Here is a 26218-nt window from a genome sequence, read left to right as displayed (position 1 = left end):
CCTTAGCAACTAGTCCTTTCTTGTTCACTCATAGTGAAGCAATAGGCCCACCAGCGGTAAAGTCGCTGAACACTGGGTAGTTCGGTCCGAGTTTCGAATCCCGCGAACTGGCTGGCTGCATGGGCGTTTTCGTGGTTTTCCCCATGTGTAACGTATCTACGAGCCAGTTTCCCTTAGAAAGTCCTCCACGAAGGCATCCCTCCTCTTAGGCTGATAGCCCTAGCGTGCTTTGCCATAATTAAATACACCAAACACCATACACACCATGGTGAAACAAAATGGCGTCTCCGGTTAAGAAGGGTTACTCTTTCGGTTCGCTTTTTCCCCTTTGGCAGTTTACATTATTTTTCGCTGTAAGCGAGTTTTTTTTTAATAAAAATGAATATTTTGTACAACAGAATATTAGTACATTTAACGAATTGGCGTAATTTTCCTCCATTTTGTATAAAAGTGTGAACTCATGGTTGAACGCACGCGAACAACAGTCTTGAATTTTAAATTACGATTAATTGATTCACGAGGGCTACGGGAGGGTTACCTTCGTTGACGACTTCATACAAGGCAGCGATTTCATATTTTTATTACATATGAAGCTTATACGTGTAAAGTGTATGAGGCGTCATGTTAGCTTTACATGCCATTCATTACTTAAATCAACAACTCGTTTAGTAATAAGACTTTTTTAAGTCTTTGGGAATAGAACCGAACTACCAGTGTTCGTGACTTGACCATTATACTATTTGGTGGTCAATACTATTTGGTTTCTGAACTACTAGTATTCTTCAAACTAATTTTTGGTAATTTATTTTTAAATACTCCTATAATCGACAGAGGGGTGGTTTATTTATTTTTTTTTTTAATTGTTTTGTCGTGAATTTTTTTCGTTCCTTTTTTACAATTCTTTTGTGCTTTCTGATTTAAGTATTAAATAAGATCCTTTCTTTATAAATGATCACAATAGTTATAAAAACACTGGTAGTTATCAGAGGCTGACTACTTGGTTATTTATATGTTGTCCAATCCCTTCCGGGTGCAATATCGGTTGCTCCCCGTTGAACGACGTTCTCGGTAACGAGATAGTTTTATGTCCTATGAGTTCAACCACTTTTCTCGGCATCCTAATCCATTAGCTAGTCGGCAAGTGCTTAGCTATTAATTAGGATTATTTAGATCATGGCGAAACGCTCGAAGGCTGTCTATCTGAAGGAAAGGATGCTTTCGAGGAGGTCTTTGTAAGCAAAACTGGTTTGTATAAAATTATGAATACTCCTATGAGCCCGTTGGTCGAAATTTGAACCACGGTCGAAATATCGAATGTTCCGCATTTTTATCGCTTGGCTGCTGCTGGGCACTTAGCAACTGGCTTAAAAGCAGTTGTTTATGGAGGTACATAAACTATAGAAAAAGTAAGTTTCATAAGAAGAGAATTGTGTATGCATAGAAAGCCACTACTAGTGATGCTGATTGCCGTACCGAAGAGCCTGGGTTCGATTCCCGGAGAATGCATGGATGTATTTAATCATTTAATCAGTGTCTGTGCGACAAAGCCGCACACAGAATATTTTGCCAAAATCCTGCTGAGAGGTTGTGGTAGGTAAAGAGGGGTGCGAGATCCTAGAACCGCACACCTAGGTATTGTCTGTCGGAATGCCATCCGGGGCGGAAGCTTTCCAGATAGCAAGGCTTGACGATAGCTAATATGCGTGATTGAATACACAGGTACGGCTTTGCTTCAACCTGTACGTGTACATTATCAGTATAAAATGCGTAGATGGAACTTTTAACAGCTTTCGATATTGCGTAGATGGTAGGTGGCTGAGAAGATCGTAGTGGCTTGAAGGTGGCTCAGTGGAAAGAATGATGACGCAATTTAGCACAATGTTATCTTGAAAAATCACAATCTTCATTTTTTTTTTACGTGTATATCAAATCATCCTTTTTTCCGACAAGATGTTTCCTAATTATATTTGAACGTCGTTTTAAGCAAGTAAGCGGCAGCAGCATACATAAAAAGCATCTTGCCGTCTGGACAGCTTATGCAGAAAAGGGGAAAGTATTATATAACTTCAGAGGAAGAAGGGTGGGAGTCGGAAAAGTTTCAGTTCAGAGTTTTGGTTTACAGTTAATTTGGTTGGACAAGAGGCATCTGCATTAAAACGTTACGTAAGATAGAAAAATCTGGAACCTGTGAGAAGAAATGAATTTAGGGGCAGATTACCAAATTTAGAATGTTAATTTTGAGGTCGCCAATTATTTTTTTGAAACAGCTATCATATTTTGTTATATCTTACATATATATATGTAATATTTCGGCATCAAATTTCAGGCATGGTTTTTGCAGAGTGGTAAGGTTAATCCGGATGAAGAGGCAAGTTGATTTAGCTTTTGATGGTACATCTTTATTCCATAGCTTTAATTCAATTTTTACCGTAGATCATGCTTTACTTCATATGAAATTCTCTAAATCACATATTCAATAGTAGTTTAAAACCAAGTACGACTAAAGTTAAACTTTATGCGTCATTACTATTTCTAACAAAGGAAAGATAGATCAAGCAGCAGCGAGATGTATAGCACAGGAGGAGAGGCGAGCTTCTGACGCAAAAACTCCAACTTGCTTTATTTGCCGCGATTAACCTGCGAGATCGCAGGTTGTGTTCCGGCTATCGAACTTTGGTGCTTCTAGGAGCGCTGCAGGTAAGGAAATGCCGAACGTAGTTCTCGTGGAGACAGGATAGCAGATGCATCTGACGCAAAATGGCTCGCATTCGTAATTTATAGTAGCGGTTACGTAATAGGCTAGCAAATTCTAGAAGGTACTGGTCTAGGGGGAAGATCCTGAATTGCAGAAAGTTAATTAAAGGTTGCGTGTTCGCGAAGAGCAAAGCCATCGTATTTTTTTATATTTTACATATATACAGAAAGTTACTCAGCTTATAATTTCTAATGTAGTTAGTGACGCCGACTGTTGTACCGATGGACCTGGTTTCGAATCCTCGAGATTGTGGATGTTTTTATGTGTATAATGTTTGCACAGCAATGGAGACACTCAAAACACACAACCAGCCGAAATTCCCCGCGAGTGGTTGCTGGTAAAAGAAGAAGAGTGGGATAAACTCGGACTATCCCTAGGGATGTTTGTCATGAAAATTGGGGCAAATTTTTAACAGTTAGCAAGGCCTGCTATACCTGATATACCGGAAATGTACAGGATTGGATCGGATTGGATTATTCAATTATGGCAAAGCACACGAGGGCTATTTCCCTAAACGGAGGGATGCCTTCATGGAGAACTTTCTAAGGGGAACTGGCTCGTATGCACGTTACACATGGGGAAAACCACGAAAACGCCCATCCAGTTAGCCCGTTCGCGAGATTCGAACCTCGGACCGAACTACCAGTGTTCAGCGTCTTTACCGCTCGGCCGCTGGTGGGCGAAATGTACAGGAAACAAAATAGTCTGGGAAAATCTTCAAAATTGTATGTGGTTCCCGCCTCCTTCTGACTGATAAAGTAGTTTTACTAATGGGAAAATATCTTTTATTAATATATGATATATAATTATTTTTAGACTTGTTCGAATCGTTATGAAAATTTTTTAAACATTTTCAAAAATGTATATGCGTATTGTGAGAACAGGGTGCCCTATTTTTACTTCCTTATACGAAGTAAAGGAAGTATAGTAATCACGAAAAATTCCGACTACAATATTTCAACAAAAATATTCATTTTGACCGCTATCGAATGCAATTTAACGATGTTTTTGCATATCCGCACGTAATCTACATGACATCTGTACGTAAAGACAGAATAAAGGACTTTTCCCCAAGCGAATTTTGAAACTTTTACAGACATTAGGTATTTTTTGGAAGCAGGCAAGATGAAAAATTAGCAACGCCTTCACCGAGAATCGAACCACGGACCTCTCAATTACGCGCTGAGCGTGCAGACCACCACACCACGAAGGCTTACTAAGAAGGTGCGAGAAATACCTTATAAACTGATTTAAAATGGATTCGAAAGATATTTTTTCGTGGCGTCCGTATGTATGTATCTCGCATAACTCAAAAACGAGTATCCTCAGAACGTTGAAATTTTGTGTACAGGACTGCTATAACATGTAGTTGAGCACCTCCCCTTTTGATTGCAGTCGGCCGCACCAAAAGTATATAAATATCCACTTTGCTACTTAGCTCTGAGCTCACTTTTTTATTCTTATATGTTGATAAACTGTGCATTTTTAGCTTGAAAAATGATTGAATTATGTTGTTCTTATCTTCCACTTAATTATTTTATGCCTTTAGTTAATATGCATGCAATATTTGTAGAATTATCAACAATTTAAAAGTTGGCTATCCTAAGCCAGCTAAGTGCGGCTAAGCCTATGGTTTTTTTTTTTTTTTTTTTTTTTTTAACCATAGCAGCCATATTTGTTTATATTCGAAACTTAGCAGAATAGTGAATTAATTCTTACTGCACCTTCAGTGTCTTTTTGCTGAATAGGACCAAAAGGAAACTTTTAGTTTTGTGCACCAAGAAAATCTGTCATCTTGCCTGCTGGCCCTATTGCTTGTTTTTGCGTAGAAACTGTAATATTAATTGTAAAAAAAAAAAAAAAAAAAAAAAAAAAAAAAAAAAAAAAAAAAAGAAAAAAATTAACTGTATTTGGCATTTTATGTTTTTCTATATCTCCCAATTTTTAAGGAAAATATTTTGAGTTTGTGTGTATTTTTGCGTTACCACGAAGTGAATTAATTGAATGAGAAATATATCTGCAATGAAATTTGAGGAAATAAGTGTTTCGTATTAGCAGTAAATATTGTCGCCAGTCTCTCTCGGACAAAGGAGAATGTTTACGAGTAACGCATGCACATTAGGTAAGCGGCGCTAAATCGCCTTTGAAAAAGCTTTTTTTTTTTTTAATTTTTTTTTTTTTTTTAATATATCCTTTTAGATTTTAGTATTTGAATAGAACATGTGACAACGATTAAATAATTCTTCAGATGATGTAATTTTTGTGCAATCTGAGTTATAAAATGAGATATAACGCTGTTAAGTGAACCTAGCGCCAGAGTGTCTATGGTAAACAAATATAGTAAATAAAAAATCTGATGTGTACACCACATGACTTCCTTGTACGGAATATTAAATTATACACATTTTTTCTTGCATTTCATTTAAACTTATTGGATTGAATTAAATATACTTCGCCGACAGCGCATAAACCACAATAGAATAAATGCATTCTTTAAAATCCACTCTAGTGTTTGTTTACCATAGCGACACTCTGGCGCTACATTCACTTAACAGTATTATATTTCGTTCATATTATAACTCATAATGCACAAAATTTATATCATTTAAAGAATAGAATTATCTAATCGTTGCCACATGTTCTATTCAAATACTATAATAAAGCTAGAACGGTGTATAAAAAAAATTAAGCAAACAAAAAAAAAAAAAAAAAAAAAAAAACGTTTTTCACAGACGATTGAGTATTTATCATTCAATTAATTTAGTTCTCACTTCGCGAGAATGCAAAAGTACATAAAAACTCAAAATATCTATATTAAAAATTACGAAGTAAAACTTAAACACTTATTTCCTCGAAAAAATTCCAGAAAGGATTAAGCATGATTTAATTGGCAATAATAAATGAAGGCGTTATCTTTGTTGTTGCGAAGCTACGTTTCTCTAGATTGGCAACAAATCCACTAGTCTGCTGTTTCAAATGTAAACAAACAATGGCCGCCATCAAGAAAAGGATTAGGCTTAGCGGCACTTAAACAACTTTAAAATTGTAGATAATTCTAAAAATATTGTATAGAGATTTACTAAAGGCATAAAAACCTTAACCGGAAGATAAAAACAACATAATTCAATCATTTTTAAAGCAAAAAATGTACAATTTACAAACATATAAGAGTAAAGAAACTGAGATCACTGAGTCGGGTAACAGAGTGGATATATATATAAATATATTTATATGCGTTTGGCCCAAGGCCCAAGGCGATATTTTCCGGAGTACCTTTGCAACTTAATGCAATTACCTCCACAACTTCGTTAAGAAAACTGAAGTAATTAAGAAAAAGCAATGGCTAAAGGGTAATGAACGAAACCGTTAAGGGTTTATGGAGAAAGAAGTGAATAAGGAGCCCGCACTAGGGACGAAAAATTCTTTCTGCTTTCAACTTGTTTTACAAGATTGAAAGAGAGAGAAGTGATGATATACGTTTGGTGCGGCCGATTGCAACCAAAATACGAGGTGCACATCGACATGTTATAGCAGTACTGTATACAAAATTTCAACGTTCTGAGGGTACTCGTTTTTGAGTTATGCGAGATACGTACGTACATACGTTCGTACAGACGCCACGAAAAATTCTCTTCAGAATTCATTTTAAAGCAGTTTTATAATTTATTTGGAGGAAAAGAGTCTTTTATTCTGTCCTTACGTACAGATATCACGCAAAAACATCGTTAAATTGCATTCGATAGGTCAAAATGGATATTTTCGTTGAAATATGCTGCCTGAAACTTTTCGCGATTACAATACTTCCTTTTTACTTCGTACCAGGAAGTAAAAAAGGAGTGCATGTATTCCATTATAATTTATGCGCTATCGACGAAGTAGACTTAATTCAGTTCAATAAGTCTTAATTCTGGTGTTAAATGAAATTCAGGAAAAAATGCGTGTAACTTAATATTCCGTGCAAGGAAATCATGTGATGTGCACATCAGCTTTTTTCCTTCATTGGAATGGGCTTGTTCGTAACTTAGGATACAACGTATTTCGTTTGTTGCAATATATTTTATCTTCGAAAAACTGTGGAGAAAAATCGTCTTTTTGTACTTTTTAGTATTTTAAAATTATACCTGACGTCAATTCTGTAACTAGGACCTAATTTTTTTTTTTGCCGGGGGGGGTGACTTCTGTCTAAAACCAATGTTTTTGTAACTGTATTCTATCTATAAACTGAAACTTCAGTTTTGGGTGGGGGGGGAGCCGCAGCCCCTTCATCTCCACTGTAAATATGATCATGCCTACCTAACATTAGCATTTTAGTCTTCAGTCTTCGTAAAAAGATTTTCACAACCGTTCTTACATTCATCCTTGGCATTCGAGTAGCTTAGGTAGTAACATTCATCTTTTATATTCGAGTAGCTTAGGTTGCTCAGCACCAGTTATTCGGTACAGTTCAAATCCTTATCTGAGCTGTAGTTGCGAAGACTTTTTCGTCGGTGCAAAGTGAAACATAAGTACGAGCTATTTTTCCTCGAGAAAGTCCTTCACGAAGAGATTTCATCCCTTTGATAGGTTGTTTTCGATTGTTTTAGTATAATGAAGCATCCAATCCGCAAATTTAATGAAAATTTAAAATATAAATTTTACATCTCTCTTTGTTTTAAAAACCTTACAATAATTTAAATATAGAAAAAATATTTTAATAAATGTTTTAAAGTCGTGTTGTTATTCTTTGTATTAACGGATTAGGAAGAATTTTCTAGAAATGCTGTGAAAACAGCTGCCGACTCCTGATTAGGTTAAACGCGGTGACATATGAACGCGCAGGCGCCGGAGGCGATAAGACAGTAGAGGTACACGATCACGTGACTAGCTTCCAATTGCTGCGAGTAGAAACGTTTTCCTCAAACTGCTGAAAATAGATGGTTGAATTGACAGGCAATTGCAGCGCGCACCTAGAATGTAATATTTATAGATGAAGTTTTATTTTCTAGTTTATTCAGAAGATTGAATTATTTTTGAAGTAATATAAATTGTGTTGGTGATAATAACTTAATAGCCAAGGTGCGGGTTTTTTTTTTTTTTTTTTTAATTAAAATTTTTTTTTTTTTTTATTTTTTTTTTTATTTTATGTGACCTCATTTTAAATCATGATCTTTTGTAACCTTCTGAATAAGAAGTAAAGCAGTCTGTTGTTCCCATTTTCGTGATGTGCATTTTCAAAACTGTAATAATAAAAAAAAAAAGTGTACTGCTATTCATGCTACTGTATTTGATTAAATTCTTTCACATTAACTTGTGAGTGGGAAAATTAAATCAAATACAGTATCGTGAAATAAAATGAAACACGCAGTAAGGGTTAAGCATATTATTTAATCCTTTGCACTTGCATTCTCCGTATAGTCGCCAAATTACGCTTTTCCTTTGCACTGGTGTCGGCATATAGTCGCCATTCCACTTCGTCCGGTGATGGTATGTAAAAAACTGAAGTGGGACGGCGAGGTAGCGGCTCAGTAAGCCAGGAAAGCTTGTTTGCAGTGTTCCTACATCTTTCTCCAACTCGCCCCACTGGCTGATTTTGGGGATATTTATTTCAAGAGTGAATGAGACAGCAGTATCTTTCTATAAACTTTCTAGTTTTTTCTCTGGAGCAACTACTCGTATTTAATTTTTTTTTTTACGGTTTTGAAAATGCCCAAAAATCGTTGTCAAGGGGAAGACGTTAATGAATTGGAAGGCAGTGACGAAATTTTACCTGTAAGTTGATGTGTAATAAATTCCCCTAAGAATTTCCGTGTTGATTGAAATTCTCCGTAAATATGCGTAAATACGAACGCAAAGGGTTAATAAACCTCTTTACGAAAATTCATTAGATTAGAATTGAAAGCTGACATCTTTCTGGATGTTATATCTAATAAAGCTCTTCGGAATATGGTTTTTGTATATAAAACTATCCGGAATTAGGTTATCTTTTATTTTGTGTGCAAAATAGTGAAGATAAATGCAGCACTGATAAGTACTTTTGTGATGTTATAAACAATAAACCGATGCGCGCAAAACGTTGTTCAAACAGCGTATATTTTATTAATAATGTTGTTTGTCACTAAAAAGCATTAAATTGTTGGGAATAAGAAGGCTAACTCACTGTTCTGTTGCCCTGCGTTAAAGTTTGAAAGATATATTAAATATGTCTTGTGGTTTGCAATGATTCACTGATCCTGACGCCACCTTTTGAAAAATTTTTTTTGAAAGTTTTCCTCAACCTTTTCTTGTAACAGAAACATTTTTTGATTTCAAGCTAAGTATTTTACGTAGAGAAAAAGAGGGTAAGTAAATGTTAAAGTAAACTTCGTGTCATTTTAATGGGCTCTCTGAAAGAAAATCTCTGTACAAAAGTTATTTTATTGGGTTATTTAAGCACTGCGTAACAATGCCAACTGTCTAAGCTCTATACTATCAAAATTTATAAAATCTTAGGCTTAGAATTTCTTAGGAAGCCAAAATTATTTCCATTGCAGGCTGTTGATAGTGCACTTTTACATCTTCAGTGGCTGCTGTGGGCGATAAGATTTTTCGCTTCTCCAATTTCAAAGTTAGAAGCAAATATCTCATGGAGAACGTCACTGAAAATGATCAGAATTTTTTATAATATAAATACGTTAGAGTACTGTTTATTGTTCTATCGATCAATCTTCATTCCTATCGAGATTATCAAATAAATTGCTGGCCGTCCAAAAGGCAATACCATAAAAGAAGCATCCTAGCAGCGTGAGACTTGCATCCTGTGTATACCACTATGAAATGTGCAAGTGATTACGATTTCACCTCACGTGTACATCATGGGTGACTGCAGCGGTCCTTAAAATACAATAAATTGTTCTCTTATAAGAGTTTTTGTGTGTGCAGTTTCAGTATGCCTCGTAGGAACATTATTCGAGCACGTTTCTGAGTTCGACCGAAGCAAAGTCGTTGCATACAGATCATTATCATTCTGGGAAATTGTGTCGGATATAGCCAAGCAGCAGGCATATGCGTACGGAATCTGTGGATTCAGTAGGGAACGACAGGAGTAATTGCAGTCGCCTCCTCGGGAAGACAGGCATATTGTGCGCATGGCACTGATGGAACGCACTACTACACCCACAACCATGTCACAATGAATGCAGTCTAACACAACAATCGTTGTCTTCACGAACAATTCGACGTCGTTTACAGTACAGCGGACTGTCCGTTAGGTAGCCGTTGCTTCTGTTACCTTTAACTTTAAACCACAGGCTTTAGCGTTTGCAATACACTGAACGCGGAGATGAACATCTGAAAGGCATGACATTGTGTTTTCGGATGAATCACACTTCTGCCTGCAGTATGTGGGTGGTCGAATTAGAGTCTGGAGACACCGTGGAGAGAGGTTGCTCGACTGTTGTGTTGTGGATCGTCATACTTGGCCTGCAAGTCGGTGTTATGGTCTGAGGTGGTACCGAAGTCCACTCCCGCATCCCTCTAGTACGTATTATCTGTACACTTGCCAGCCAGCACTATATGTCTGAGGTTTTGCATCCTGTTGTCCTGTTTTACCTTCATTATTTAATCCTTTATTTATCATCAAGGCTTGCCAGTGGTCACATTTAACAGCACAATGCGCGACCACACATTGCGCGCAATGTTTAAGCTTTCTTCTTAACTTACCATATTGCATTGTTACCCTGACTTGCCTGTTCTCCAAATATATCATCCATAGCACATGTTTGGTCGATGATTGGAGAACATCTGGCCCGGTATGCTGCACCCACGAGTACACGAGGAACTTCGTCTTCGTGTGGAGGCAGCATGGGCTACCATTTCGCAACAACATATCTCCAGAGGCCTCTTTCACTCACTGCTGTGGTGGGTAACAGCGGTTATTGGCACACGTGGAAGCAACACTCATTAATGAATATTCTTGTCTTCCTCACCTAGAATAAGGCTGTATTTCAAACCAACTAACATTCATACTATGTGTAACCTCTGATATAAATTTGGCTTTGATATGTGCAGTCGTTCTTTGTGTTCCGTTTTGGATTGGACAGCAATGTTACATCTTTAACTTGGTGCTTTATAATCATGGCTGTGTATAGGAATCTGAAGGAAGTGTTAAGGAATATTCTTTGATATCGCCATGAGATGGCGTTAGGAGTCCATCTATTGGCTTACTTAACCCTTCCCTTTCTGAACACGTGACTTGGAAAAATATTCTTCTTCTTGAAGGTAGATTTCGATGCACTACGCAATAGAATTCGGTTTAGATTCTTTGATGGAACTATTCAATTCTTGCTTTTTGAGCCCTAATATTCGATTCAATCATTTTAGCCTATGTTGTATATATGTAAATATTAAGTTTAATTAAAATTTATGTAAAATTCTCCAGGCCATGCATCTCATTTTGGATTATGAGTGATTCGAATTTTATCTAGAACCTTTCGTTTCAAATGGTGCATCCGTTCCGGGAAAGAATCTGATTAATTTGAAATTTTGTGTTTTTCGCCTCTTGGATTAACTTTGTAAGCGAAGACTGCTCACGGTAAGTCTCCTTTAACCCATTCCCTGCCATGGGCCCCATTTGGGGATCACGAAAATTTTTATCTTGTTCATCCCTAAATTTTAGGTTTTCATTTATTTTTAAAGTCATGTGTCTACATAATAGTCTACTCTTAATGTAGATAGCTAATTTATTAGTTTTATTTGCAAAATAAAATACATATATGACATTTTTTCGAAAAATTTCCTGTAAACAACGCTTTTTCACATATGTCTATTTTCTAAGTGAATATCTGTTAATTTATATTAAAATGAATTATTTTTTCTGACAGAGGTTGTTTGCACATGAGTTCTGAGTAATATAAAATAAAAATTGAGCACATTGTTTACTTCATGCCGTCAGCACCTGTAAAATACAATGATCCCCATTTGGGGCTCACGGTTATTGCAATGTAAAATGATTTATTTATGCTACAATTGAAATTTTCATTTGTTCAGTTATCTGGCGCAATATGTTTCCGGAATTTCCAAAAAGGCTGTTACCCACAAAAGTGTGGAATGCTTCCACTGACAAATATAGACTTGATACGGGGGGAAAGAAAGGGGGAGAGTTCCAGAAAGAATGTTTCTAACGAAAATGTTGAATTTGCCCACTAATAATAATAATAGAAACAAGATGTGGGGTGGAAATAGCAGGTGTTGAGAGCAGGTGATTCTGAAACGCACCTGCTTCTAATTGGGGTGGGACGTCGCCAGTCCTTTTCGTCTATTGGGCAAGATATTTAAAATTTTAGAGCAGATGGACATGAACATTGTGCTGAGAAGTTGTGTCATTTAGAGAGTTTTATCCGCAAGATCAACATGGTTGGATTTTGATAAATGTCAATATTATTATAATTTGTGTTTTTTAAATATTTTTTTATTTCATTTGGATAATCATGAGTAGAAGAAAATTTTCTACGCTAAGAGAGCTTGAAGAATATTGGGACAATGATCTTGATTTGACAGATGATGATGACCCAGGAGGTACTATTGACATAGTTGAATTACCACCAGATAGAGCGGATGATGTGTCTGATTTAGAAGATATAGATGACAACATTCTGGAAGATACAATTCCAAACGATGTTCCAGGTTCATTAGAAATTCATGGCGGTGGTGTAATGAAGAAGTTATTGTTCAAAGAAAAAAGAAACCTAAAAAAGAAAAACCCATATCAAGGTGGAAAAGAGAAAGAGCATCATTCAACATTTCTAGTCAGGGAGAAGAAGAGTGCGAGCAACGTAGAATGACCATGATAGAAAGAGTAAAAGATAAAAGACCAGTAGAAATTTTTGAAATGTTCTTCACAGATGATCTAGTAAATCACATCGTACAGCAAAGTGTATCTTATGCAACTCAAAATAATCGTCACCAATTTACGCTCTTTTCAGACTGCTTCAAAAAATTTTTGGGATTTTTACTGTTAACTGGATATCACTCTTTGCCTCAAGAGCAGATGTATTGGTCAGAAGAAGAAGATATAGATATTGGAATTGTAAGGAAATGTATGTCGAAAAATCGTTGTATTGAAATAAAAAGAAATCTACATTTCAGTGACAATACAAATATACCACTAATAAATGGAAACAAAGACAGATTATTTAAAATACGACCAATCTTGGATGAGCTGAATAAAGCATTTATGCAGTTCGGCGTATTTTCGTATAACATATGTATTGATGAACAAATGGTACGTTATTATGGTCATCATTTTCTAAAGCAGTTTATTAGAGGAAAGCCCATTCGCTTTGGGTTCAAGCAATGGGCAATGTGTTGTGGTGTGACCGGATATTGCTATAATGCTGACATCTATGAAGGTAAGCCAAGTAGAATTTCAGAAGAAGATAATTTAGAAGGAGATACTTATGGATTAGGTGTGTCAGTAATATTGAATAAGATAGCAACCATAGACAAACCAGAGAAACACTGCTTTTATTTCGATAATTTTTTCACAAGTTTTGATTTGCTGAAAAATCTAAAAGAGAGAAATATACCTGCGACAGGAACAGTGAGATGTAATAGGATGAATAAGTGCCCTATAAAAACAGATAAGGAAATGAAGAAAGAATTTAGAGGGGCTTTTGATTATAGATATGATGAAATAAATGGAATATTTGGTCTTGTTTGGAAAGATAACAGCATTGTTAAAATGTTATCAAATCATTTGGAAGTTTTACCTTTGTGACGTGTGCCGAGATGGTCTAGGGCTGAGAAAAAAAAATATTAATTCCACAACCCAATGCCATTATAAATTACAATAAGAACATGGGAGGTGTTGACAAGCTTGACTGGAATGTACAAAAGTATAGGATAAAAATTAGAGGCAAAAAATGGTACTTTCCTATTTTCACTAATGCAGTGGATGTGGCTCTAGTTAATGCTCATACAATATATTGTATTGCTAATGGAAAAATGCCGCTATTAAATTTCAGACGAGAAGTTGCACGGTTCTATTTGAATTTACATTCCGTGTCTGACCCGAAAAATTGTGGACGACCATCGTACAGTGTGAGTTCACAGAAGCGCGTACCAGAAGACGTAAGAAAAAATCCTCAAGGACATTATTTAGAAAGAACATTGGACGGAAAACAAAGAAAATGTGCGGTTTGTAAAAAAAATGTTCGGAAACAGTGCGTGAAGTGTGATGTAGGATTACACGTAGAATGTGTTATTCCATGGCACTCTTAAAAAAATTTACAGTTATTTACATGCAATGTACCGTGATCCCCAAATGGGGATTGATTTTTAAATCCATAAAAAACATATTTTTTTTTCTGTATTGTAAAATTTAATGTACTACATTGGTTTACATGTAAATACGTAACTATATATTAAAAAAATATTTAAAAAAAATCTGGCAGTTAATGGGTTAATAATTTATTAAAATGGAACAGAAGACACTAAATAAAAATCGAGCGCATATACGTACCTCTGTAACTCAAATTATTAAAAATCTAGATGAATATTTAAAGGAAGAACAACAAGAAGAGTTAGAAAATTGTTTGGAATTGTTAAATAATAAAAAAAGGAACTACATGATTTAAATGAAAAAATACAAAATTTAATTGAAGATGAATCAAAATTAGATTCAGATATTAACACTTCTATGGAATATAACGATAAAATAATAATAACGAAGTCTAAAATCAACCGTTATTTAAGAAAATACAATACTCAAAATGTCAACACGAATTTAAATAATTCATGTACAGAAATTGAAACCAAAAGACAGATTGAAAGTAATGTGAAATTGCTCAAACTGTTAATTCACAAATTTTCCGGAAACTATAACGATTGGATGAATTTTTGGAATTCATTCAAGGTCACTATTCATGACAATGTTACACTTTCGAAGGTCGAAAAATTTAATTATTTGAAAACTTATTTATGTGGAAATGCAGCGTTAGCCATAGAGGGTCTCTCAATCTCAGAGGCTAATTATGACTCTGCTATAGACATTCTTAAGAATAGATTCGGTCAAAGTGACCTTATTGTCAATACGTACATTTCTAATCTCTTAAATTTAAATCCCGTTCAAAGTTCAAGTGAAGTGGCAAAATAGCGAAAACTTTTATGATACAATTAAACGTTCAAGTCAGAAGCCTTTTAGCATTCGGTATGAAACCAGAAACATGTTCCAACATGTTTATTCCAATTTTGATGAAAACTGTCTCGAACGATATAACTTTAGAATTTCATCGTACAAGTACTGGAAATCCTTTAACCTATGTGTAGCGTTGCGCGCCTCCAACTTGCACGCAACCAAGAGGTGACTGTGAAAACTGGATAAAAGACAGAGTCTTGTGAAGGGTTTAAGTCCCTTTTTATTCAACGTAATAAATTACAATTGCGTGCTCTTGACGCTCACAGACTGCGCCAACTCGGCGGTCAAATAAAAATAATAACCTGAAAAGAAACTAAAGACAAGACTCTAACTACGAGGCTCTCTAAAATAACTAACTCACCGCGTTTTACAATACCGCTGCTAATTCAGCAGACTTGAAGCTCACTTGAACGATTAACACTACTTCCCGCCAAGCACATAGGCCGAAACGCGGGGTTCTTCAATTTCTCGCTAACTACCTCCGCGCTCGTGAAGTAAGAATATCACACCGAACTCGTTTCCTTTCTATTTAAATCAGAATACTTCCGCTGATAATTTGAATCCTTGCGCGTTCTACTAAAATTTACATATTCTGGCATTGGCAGTTCCAGGGGAAAGTAAGGCTTGACAGGAAAGATAGTTTAAACTTAAAATAAATGTTAGTTAAAATAAATATAAACCCTACATTTGCCGCTGCCAGAATTTGGAAAACTTGGAAGCAGGTCCTACAAACGACCTGTTGTAAGTTTCTCTAATTCTGAACTAACTGTCGAGAACCTCGTTTACACACACACACAAAAAAAAATCTTATGTAACAAATTGTATACTAAAATTCTGTTGATCGTTATAAAGCTCTCTTCTTACAGCAACTTTTCCTGGACTTCATCAATCAATCTTGGTCTTTCTTTCCAGCATCTGGAAGGAATAAGTATCAGTATCTTTCTAAATATATTATAATTTACACTTTCTTGACACAATAAATTTTTGTTTTTAAACGATTCGTTTTTCTTAGTTATTGCTTACTTCACATTCATTCAATTTTTCAAGCATTAATTTAACTTTACCCCTGGCTCTCCACCGTGTGTGGTGTCAAACGGGAATATTCGTGTTTTAGTCTTACAACACTTCCCCTAACCACCATGATTTGTTAGAATTCAACGACCAAATAGACACACTTTACTCGACATTCTACAACTCAATGAGCTACTTTAACATTCTTAAAAATTCAAGTGTAGGTGGAGAACCCTACAAAACACATTCATTCTAACTTCCCCCTCATTCATCTTTAAACATGCAGGCTTTCGCTCTAAAGCATGACTTTATCTACAATTTAATACTTAAATTTTGACTTCATTGCTTTTAAGCATTCACTTTTAGCATCTACAATTTTATGCTTCTAGACTAAATTCTACTTTTACATAACATTCAAGTATTTACGTACATTTACAAAATTTTAATACATATGATTTTTACAATTTACCATAAAATGAATAAGGGAAAATAAACTTTTACTTTACTCATTCTTCGCCAAGCTGGCGGCACTGAAACTAAAATTCTTATTAATACAAGAATACGAAGTTATTTTTATCTTCGGCCAAATTTTGGCTTTAACATAACAGAATTAGTCTTTCGACCAACAGAAAATGCTTGTTTTTAGCTTTTACACTTAAAGAAAATAATGCTTTTGCCTTAGCTAAATAAAGTAAAACAAAACTAAGTCTCAACCGAGACATATTGACTTTCGTCAAAACATAGAACTTCGTACTTATGCATAACATTTCGGAACAAAAGAGAGAAAAAAAAAATTATAGAAGGTTTTAACTTATCTTTGAGTTTTCGATGCTTGAAACTCCGTCATTCGTTTTTGGCAATATTGGTCCCAAGTTAGAGGTTTCATGGATGTCAATCTTCTCCTTACTGATCTCCGAGTGTCGTCCACATTACGTTTTCTTTTGCGTCCTCTACATGCTGGCCTCTTGGCGGAGTAATTGTCTGGTGGTTGGCATTTCCGTTTTTCCCTGGGACGGCTGGTCTTGACGTCCTCCGGTCTGGAGTCCTTCTGGAATTTCTTCTGTTCTTCGTATTTTTGTGCCTCCTGTTGCCGTTTCAGTTTCCGGAACGGCGGCCTTGCTGGCACCTGACTCTGTGGCCGTGTGCGCGTTCTCCTTGATGTATAATTTCTCCTGCAATCCTTTGTAGGTGGTGTTTTTCTCTTTACCACGGTTTCTTTACCCGGTGCATCTGTATTTTTGTTTTTCTTAAACGCTGGAGTTTGAAAGTTATTTTTTCTTTTTGATACCGACGTCCGGGTTGTAGAAGATTCCCTGTTATTTTTGGACAGACTCAGCAATTACTTATTTCTGGATCCAAAAACAACCTGAAGCCTTCAAATCCTTTGTTAAGAATCATGTCGAAGAAATACAAAAATTGAGTTCACCTCAAGATTGGCATTATTGCGCAGGTGTCGACAACCCTGCAGATCTCGTATCTCGAGGAATGTAGATTTCTAAGTTAATAAACGAGACCATTTGGACGCAAGGTCTCCAGTGGCTTCAACTCCCTCACGAACTTTGGCCAAGATTAGATATTAAAGAAACAGTAGATGAAAACAAACTGGAATACCGAAAGGGATTCGGTGACATACATCAACTTTGAATGCACAATCGAAAAAAGTACAGATGATCTTTTCGACATATCAAAATATAGCAAATTAAAGAAGGTGTTAAGAGTCACTGCTTGAACAACACGTTTCATTAGAAAATTAAGAAAAAACATTCAAGGAACTCTCACAGCTGAAGAGTTACAAGAAGCAGAAAATTTCTGGATAAGATCAGAGCAAAAGAAGTTTTTTACCGAATAATATAAATCCCTTAAAGAAGGTAATTCGGTTGGAAAAAATTCTCCTTTGTATAATTTTCTTCCTTACATTGATAAAAAGGAAACCATGAGGTTGAGAGGAAGATTAGAATTTTCTGACTTCTGACTAGATAACAAACATCCAATAATCCTACCTAAAAATTCCCGACTGATGATACTAATTGTACGCAAAGAACATGAGAAGATAATGCATGGAGGAATTGCTGCAACTTTAGCTAAAGTCAGTTCACGCTTCTGGATTCCGAAAGGACGACAGTTAGTGAAAAAAGCATTAAAAGGTTGTATGATTTGCCAAAAATATTTAGCTAAACCAGCAGACCAGATGACAGTACCTTTACCAAATCACCTCCATTTGCAGTTTGTGGAATTGATTTCGCCGGACCAGTTTACGCAAAGAATTCTAAAGACACTCGAAAATCCTATATTGGTTTGTTCGTTTGTGCAGTAACCCGAGCTGTACAGTTAGAACTTGTATCAGATATGTCAACAGAATCCTTTCTACTTGCATTTCGTAGATTTTTGAGCAGAAGAGGAAACTGCGTAATCATCTACTCTGACAACGCCAAGACCTTTAAGAGGACAAAGAAAGAACTTAAAAATTTTTCAAAAGTTTTAAAAGATGAAAATTCAAGAATTTCATTGCCAAAGAAAGAATCCATTGGAAATTTATAATCGAGGGAGCTCCATGCTGGGGAGGGTTTTATGAGAGACTTGTCAGATCTGTTAAAGAATGTTTAAGAAAAATCGTAGGAAAAGCATTGTTGACTTTCGAAGAAATGTCTACACTATTTGTCGAAATGGAGTCAGTTCTTAATTCACGACCTCTATGTTACGTTTACAACGACAATACTTGTGGGGGTGACGAGCCACGACCATTGACTCCAATGCACTTCCTAAACATTGGACAAACTGATTTGAAGTATCCTTTGACTTTTGCTAGAATCATCGGTAGCGAAACGACAAGAGAAACGCTTTTAAAAAGAAAGCGTTATCAAGAATTGCTGTTTAAAACAGTTGTGGTGGAAATGGAAGCAACAATATTTATTAGAAACTGCCCATTTCTTGAAGAATCCGAAACTTCAACCAGAACTAAAAGTAGGAGATGTTGTTTTAGTTGAAGGAGATAATAAAAGCAAACTGTGATGGAAACTTGGTAGAATCATAAAAACTATTCCTGGACGTGATGGTAAAGTCCGATCATTCGAATTAAAAACTTTTAATGGGACTTTAAAACGTACTGTTTAACATCTATATCCTCTTGAGCTCTTAATGATTAAATTGAATATCGTTAGTTAAGTTCATCTTTTTAAAATTTAGTTCATTTATTAGTTATAATATTTATTAATTGATGCATGATGAGTATAACCTTTTTGGAATCGAAGTGTTTGACTAATTAGTATTTATTGTATTTTTAAAGAATAGTGATTTATGTACATGATTGTATGTATAACTGAGTTAGATGAACTCAGTTAACTCAGAACTCTCCAGGCATGTCATAGTTTAGATGGGGAGTGTGTTAAGGAATATTCTTTGATATCGCCAAGAGATGGCGTTAGGAGTCCATCTATTGGCTTACTTAACCCTTCCCCTTCTGAGCACGTGACTTGGAAAATATTCTTCTTCTTGAAGGTAGATTTCGATGCACTACGCAATAGAATTCGATTTAGATTCTTTGATGGAACTTTTCAGTTATTTGCTTTTTGAGCCTTAATATTCGATTCAATCATTTTAGCCTATGTTGTATATATGTAAATATTAAGTTTAATTAAAAGTTATGTAAAACCCTCCAGGCCATGCATCTCATTTTGGATTATGAGTGATTCGAATTTAATCTAGAACATTTCGTTTCAGGAAGTGTAAAAATGATCCTGAGCGGTAAAAACTGCTTTTGAAACTTGATGAGACATCCTGCTCAGCTACGGGATCTTTGTGTACAATTAGTACGAAGCCTGGAAAAGGCAAAAGTTTTAGAGTATTTGCAATTACAAAATGGTTTAATGAGGTAGCGTCTAAAGCGGATGCTTAGGTGATTGACTACGGTTTTAACCAAGCAATATAGAAACATGTTGAAAAAATAAAATAAAGACAGAAATGTAACCAGCGTTAAAGAAATCTTCGACGCTTCCGTATTTAAATTATATGTATCGTTGAGTAAGATTTTATCAGTAAGTTCTCTGATGCTCTTCTGTCGTGAGCTTCGTCTGCCTTTTTATCTGTTTTTTGTTCGCTTTCTGAATGTCTCGCCTGAGGAGTATATTCAGAATCTCCAGGCATGTTTTTGAAGTGATGCACAGTTTTGCACAAAAGCGAGTCTACTTTTCGACGGAGAAATTGAAGACCCCAGAGAATGGACCCGAGTTTCGAATATGGAGGCACGAGAGAGAGCGAAGGTGACAATGCGTGGTTATGGAGTTCGAGTCTAAGAAAAGAATTTTCTCCTAAACTACAGTTCCCCTTATACAGTCCTAAAAAGGCTGAACGACGTTGTAATTCGTATCCGTAAGTCATCAAATTCCAAGGCTTAAGTCGTACATTACGACAGGCTAGCCCCTTACTGTGGCCGTAGTATAATGTAAATAGTATACCATGGTCCTATTTCTATATAAATTTGTAATTTCGTGTGTTTTTATTGATTTAGTATTTTATGTGTTGTTTATTTAAATTTTTTTTTTTGATTTTTCTGAGTTGTAAGTACAGCTTACTATCCAGAGTGTCTGGGACGTGCAGTACTTGAGAAAGGGGCAGTATTACGAATTTTATATATATGTAAATAATTTTAATGAAATCGTGTATAAAATTCTAATATCTCATGTAGTATGAAAGGCGTCAAGAGAGTAAAGCTTCATTTGAAAAATAAGGTTACAGACTCAAGTTCATTTAATTGTTCATTTAATCGTTTAGGTTCATTAGAAATTGCAAAATATCACACTTTGCGACCATTTGGCAACATTTTGGTTCCGGCCCTTTAAGTGGTCTTATCACTATGTAACTGTATTCGGCCCTATGTAACTGTAATTGTCTATGACTTGCAGCAGTTTCGAGAAATCGAAGGTACTGGAAATTTCTCGGAGGCCGGGAAAAAGCTGTATAAGATTGGAACAAGCATTATTTCTTAGTTGACAGTTTGAATTTAATATGATAGCAGATTGGTGTAAACCATGGAAAGTCAGTGCAGGAAAATGTTGTCATACTCTTCGTTCAATATTATAAAAATAAACAAGTCAAATTTGCAAATTGGTAATCAACTGCTCGCAACAGTGAGCTCTCTATAGGAATCGTCTTGGATGCGCAGCTGAACGTTGAAGAACATGTCATATATGCATTAAAGAAACCAAATGCCACATACATGGGCATATGCAACCATATAGGACAAAGATCTAAACTCCATAGAAAACTCTATACGTTTGCCTGATACGTTCATTGTTATTTTATACAGGGTACGGCAGCGTTCATAGCGTAATTTGACTTGCGTAGTACAATGACGTAGTGCATGAATGCGCGCTAGCTTGTGCCGCATTCGTGTACTAGAGCTGCCATTTCGAGTGTGACAGTGATATGGACCGGTGGAGTGCACAGCATCGTGGCTTTGCTGTTGAAATTTATTTCAAGAATAACTACTCTGTAATTGCTACCCAGCGTCTATTTCGGCAACATTTAAATTTGGGACGTCATGGGAAAGTTCCAGATGGACGGACCATTGCGACGGGACATTTCCAGGTAGTGTAACTCTCACGTTTTGGTGACATTTCCTGGCCGCCTCGTTCACCTGATCTTTCATGTGCAGACTTTTTCCTTTGGGGCCACCTGAAGCAAGAAGTTTTCCGAATACGTTTTACTACCATTTGTGAATTGAAGGATCGCATCAGAACTGCTGTCGGCAATGTCCCAGGGAATACGTTACGCCGAGTTATGGCAAGCTTCCAACGCCGCCTAGATGAATGTGTTGTGCAGAAGGGGCATCATTTGACAGGCATCGTATTCAAAATGTAATCCACGCAATGGATAATGACTTACACATTAGTAAATGGCATACCTTTAATTATTAATTGACATAAGAGGTAATAAATAAATTACAGTTACTGCCTTATGGTGTGTTCTTAATATCCTACTATGAACGATGCCGCACTCTGTAGGTAATCAGTTTGGGCTAAAGCACCTAAAACCTGCAGGAAGAAAATCTACAAAATAAAAAATATCTTGCAAAACAAAATTCTCCGTTCCAACACCAACTCGCCTTGGTTCGAAAGAAACTTACGCATTCGTATCGATCTTGACCTTCTGCATAGTTAAGATTATTCTAACAAGTTCTCACGGCTTTCTCACGAAAGTAATGACATCAAATTACTTTTATGCTGCTAAATTGGCAAATTGTGATCCTACATTTGAAGAGCCATTCAAGAGACCTCGCACGATTTTTCGTAATCCAGCTTACTAGTCTAATCAACGAATCCACTGCTCCAAGTTCTTTAATGATGAAGTTAAAGACTTTATAAATCTTAGCAAAGCAATAAAAGGATTTTGCATATATTGTGTGTTATATATGTAACTGTAACTGTATCTATTATTATCTTTAATCATAACTGTAATATAGAATAGTAAATGAGCAATGTAGAATAAACGATGTTTGTGTACATCTTGTAATCATCACTGAGCACATACTCAATATATATAAAATACAACACATGGCGCAGCCGGTCGTTGATTAAAAAAGAAAATCTTTTTTGAAGAACCATGCAGCGTGGGTAAAGATATTCTAAACAAAAACATGATGGAAAGTTGTTTACAGTGAAATCGAAACTTATATTGCTGGTAAGTGCGTTGTTTATTTTTATTGGAAGTGGCTAAAAATACGTATATGTAAACAATTTAAAGTCCTAAATTAAATATGGATGGATTAAAGCCACCAAGTAATCTTAAGTTTCGAAGGAAATTTAAGCTAAAATTGGAAGAAATGGAAACAAAAATTCCAAATTTATATGTTAGCGTCTGGTGGTATTACTAAATCACCTGAAATGAAAGTAGCTATTTTATTGCATATTATTGGTGAAGAAGCACTTGAAAAATTTAATACTTTTAATTTAAGTGAAGAAGATAAGAAGGATATTGACAAAGTAATTGAAGCTTTCGAAAATTTTTGCATACCGAAAGCAAACGAAAATGTTGATAGACATATACTTTTCTGTCGAACACACCATGTAGGTGAATCGTTTGATGATTTCTTAACCGATTTAAAGAAGTTGAGTAGCAACTGTGGATTTGGAGAATTAAAAGATGGTTTAATAAGGGATAGAATAGTAAGTGGAATTCTAAATAAAAATCTCAAAGATAGATTATTAAGGAAAGATCAGTTAACATTGGAGAAATGTATTAAAATGTGTAAAGCTTCTGAATTAGCAGAACTTCAGCTGAAAACATTAACTGAAGAAAATAAAATAGAAGCGATCAAACGTAACAAATTTCGACCTTCAGAGGAAAAAAGTCAGCCTTGTAAGGAAGACTATCATGTAAAACAAAAGCAACAAAGTACTAAATCTTCTTCAAACTATCAAGGAAATAAGTACAATAATTCAAAACAATGTAGAAAATGTGGAACTTTTCATAAGTTATACAACTGTCCTGCTTATAATAAGATTTGCTTGTACTGTAAAAAGAAAAATCACTTTTCTAAAATGTGCACTTATAAAATTGTTAATGTTGTACAGAATAATTTAGAGCATGAGTTACATAATAATGGTAATGAATATATTTTAGGGTCAGTAGAAGATACAAATCCATTTTCTAAAAATAAAACAGAATGGTTTGAAAAACTAAAAGTAAACTTATCTAAATATTTATTTGTTAAGTTGGATACTGGAGCTCAGTGTAATGTGCTACCATTGCCTAAATTTAAACAATTAAATTTAAGAGAGAAATGTTTGACTAAATCAAAAGTCACTTTAAATAATTACAATGGTACTACAATTGATGTAGTCGAAAAATATAAATTATTATGTGAAACATCGAAAGGGGACAAGGATGAAGTAGAATTTCAAGTCGTAGCATGTGATAAAACTGTTCCAGCTATTTTAGGTTTACCTACATTGCAAAAATTAAACCTAATACAAAGGATTTGTACAGTAAATCCTGATTCCAATGAAAAGTTACCAGAATCTTTAAAAGGAAATCAAGATTTGTTTAAAAGAACTGGGAATTTAACTGGATATACATATCATATTAAATTAAAACCAGGAGCTGTTGGTAAAATAGAACCCTGTAGGAAAATTCCACTTAGCTTATGAAATCCATTAAAAAAGGAATTAGCAAGAATGGAAAAAGATGGTATTATAAAGAAAGTTAACCAACCAACAGAATTCGTGAATTCATTAGTGGTAGTAAGGAAAAAGGATGGTAATTTAAGAGTGTGTTTAGATCCTCAGCACCTTAACCAGAATATACTGAGAGAACATTATTACATACCAACCTTTGAAGACATTTCATCTCAAATGACAAATGCAAAGGTCTTTAGTATTTTAGATGCAAACAAAGCATTTTGGCAAATTAAACTGTCAGATTCAAGTTGTGAATTTACTATATTGAACACTCCGTTTGGTAGATATTGTTTTTTGAGGTTGCCATATGGGCTGAGTTCATTACCAGAAGTTTTCCACAGAAGGTTTTCTGAAATTTTTAGTGATTTAGAAGGAGTTCAAATATATATAGATGACTTATTAGTTTGGGGTAAAGATAAAAAAGAACATGATTTAAGATTAAAGAAGTTGTTGGACAGAGCCAGAGAAAAGAATGTTAAATTTAATTTAAATAAATGTAAATTTGGGCTGAATGAAGTGAAATATATAGGACATATATTTTCTAAAGATGGTTTAAAACCAGATGAAGACAAAATTAAGGCTATTTTAGATATAAAACAACCAAAAAATGTGAAAGAATTCAATACTTTCCTAGGAATGATTACATATGTTTCTAGATTTATACCTAATGTATCAGAATTGACATCATGTTTAAGAGATTTGTTGAAAAAACAAGTTATCTGGAACTGGAATGCAACACATGAAAAAGCATTTAGAAGACTAAAAGATGTCTTAGTAAATAAACCAGTTTTACAGTATTATGATATAAAGATGCCAGTAGTTTTATCTGTAGATGATCTCAAGAAGGACTAGGAGCAGTTTTACTACAAAATAATTTACCAGTAGCATATGAATCTAAGGCATTAACAGATACACAGACAAATTATGCTCAAACTGAACATCATCTCTGAATAGCTGTAGTTGGCTCTACAGAAATTTAACTTCACCCAGTTTCTGCCTGAATCTTCTAAGTTACTCAGGAGCTCGAAGCAATCCCATTCCATTGCCGTTTAACGGCAACCCATTTTAGCGCTTATTCTCCTTACGGCACTTGCTTAGTAGCAAATTGAGTATTCCATAGCGAATTTTTTCAGATTAAATATTTTAAAATCTCGAGTTGAGTTAAAATTTTCGGACAGATCCTCAAACAGAAATTTAACTCAGTTTAAAGCAGGTATAATGCAGTCGGATAGATCAGAAGGTGACTTTATGCTGTATTAGTCTTCCCATGTGATGAAAGGAATAGTTTTTCTGTTTTTAGATACAGTCAGTTTCTTTGTGATATTTTTCAGCATTCTGCCAATGTGTATAATATTGTTACGAATTTTGTATTTAGATAGCTAATGTTAGTAGCATTATAATTAAAACTGTTTTATTTCCCCGTGCAATGCAGCATGTGATAAATTTGAACAGAAAGCTACGCCAAAAAAGCAAAAATATAAATGCACGTGCATTTAGCGTTAAATATATAGATATCGTGGTAGTTTGTTTTGAAATTGGATAAATGTAGTTAACTACTGTGTTAGCTGTAACCGTAATTCCACCCTCTTGTTGGTTTCCAGAAATCTCGAGAACCAAAGAAATTACTAGAAATCAGTCGGGACCGATTGAAAGCTTTAAAAACCCGGAGAGAGACATCACAGCTTAGTTGTTTAATTAGCTGCTGTTGTTATTGTTGATCAGATTAGCTTTCTCTGCGCTGTGGATTGCGTTCTATTTAACGTTTTAGTAGTTTGATGGATAACTGCTGATTATTACTGTCTGATATTGTGAACACTTGTACGAATATCTCTGAGCAAAATTCTAGCGTTTTGTTGATAAATTTTATTAATCCTTTATCGGACTTGTGCATTCAATCTATTACGAACCCATACGCACGCGACAATATGCTTTTGGTGATTATGATGAAGTTGATATATTTTCGTCCATTGAAAAGGCAGTCATGGAATTTTAATTTCCTTGTTCAAAGATTAAGTCTGATTGTATGCTAATCATGCTCTAAAGCTCATTGGGAGCTCGTTTCAGTTTTTACAGCTGGCATACAACAGGTCTATTAGGCCAAGCAAGTGTTAAATAAGGATTTATTTT

General features: G+C 35.2%; 1 protein-coding gene across 6 annotated transcripts in view; it reads left to right on the top strand.

The window, feature by feature from the left end:
- Positions 1-26218, top strand: part of egg (SET domain bifurcated histone lysine methyltransferase eggless) — a 318317-nt gene that overhangs the window by 84263 nt on the left and 207836 nt on the right. The gene's annotated exons all lie outside the window — the stretch shown is intronic.

The sequence above is a fragment of the Stegodyphus dumicola genome, chromosome 7 (genome assembly GCF_044657685.1).
Source record: "Stegodyphus dumicola isolate Sdum_Otavi_A_Nest chromosome 7, ASM4465768v1".
In the NCBI taxonomy this organism is placed as follows: domain Eukaryota; kingdom Metazoa; phylum Arthropoda; class Arachnida; order Araneae; family Eresidae; genus Stegodyphus; species Stegodyphus dumicola.
The sequence above is the reverse complement of the archived record's forward strand: the minus strand, read 5'-3'. Positions and strand labels throughout refer to the sequence as shown.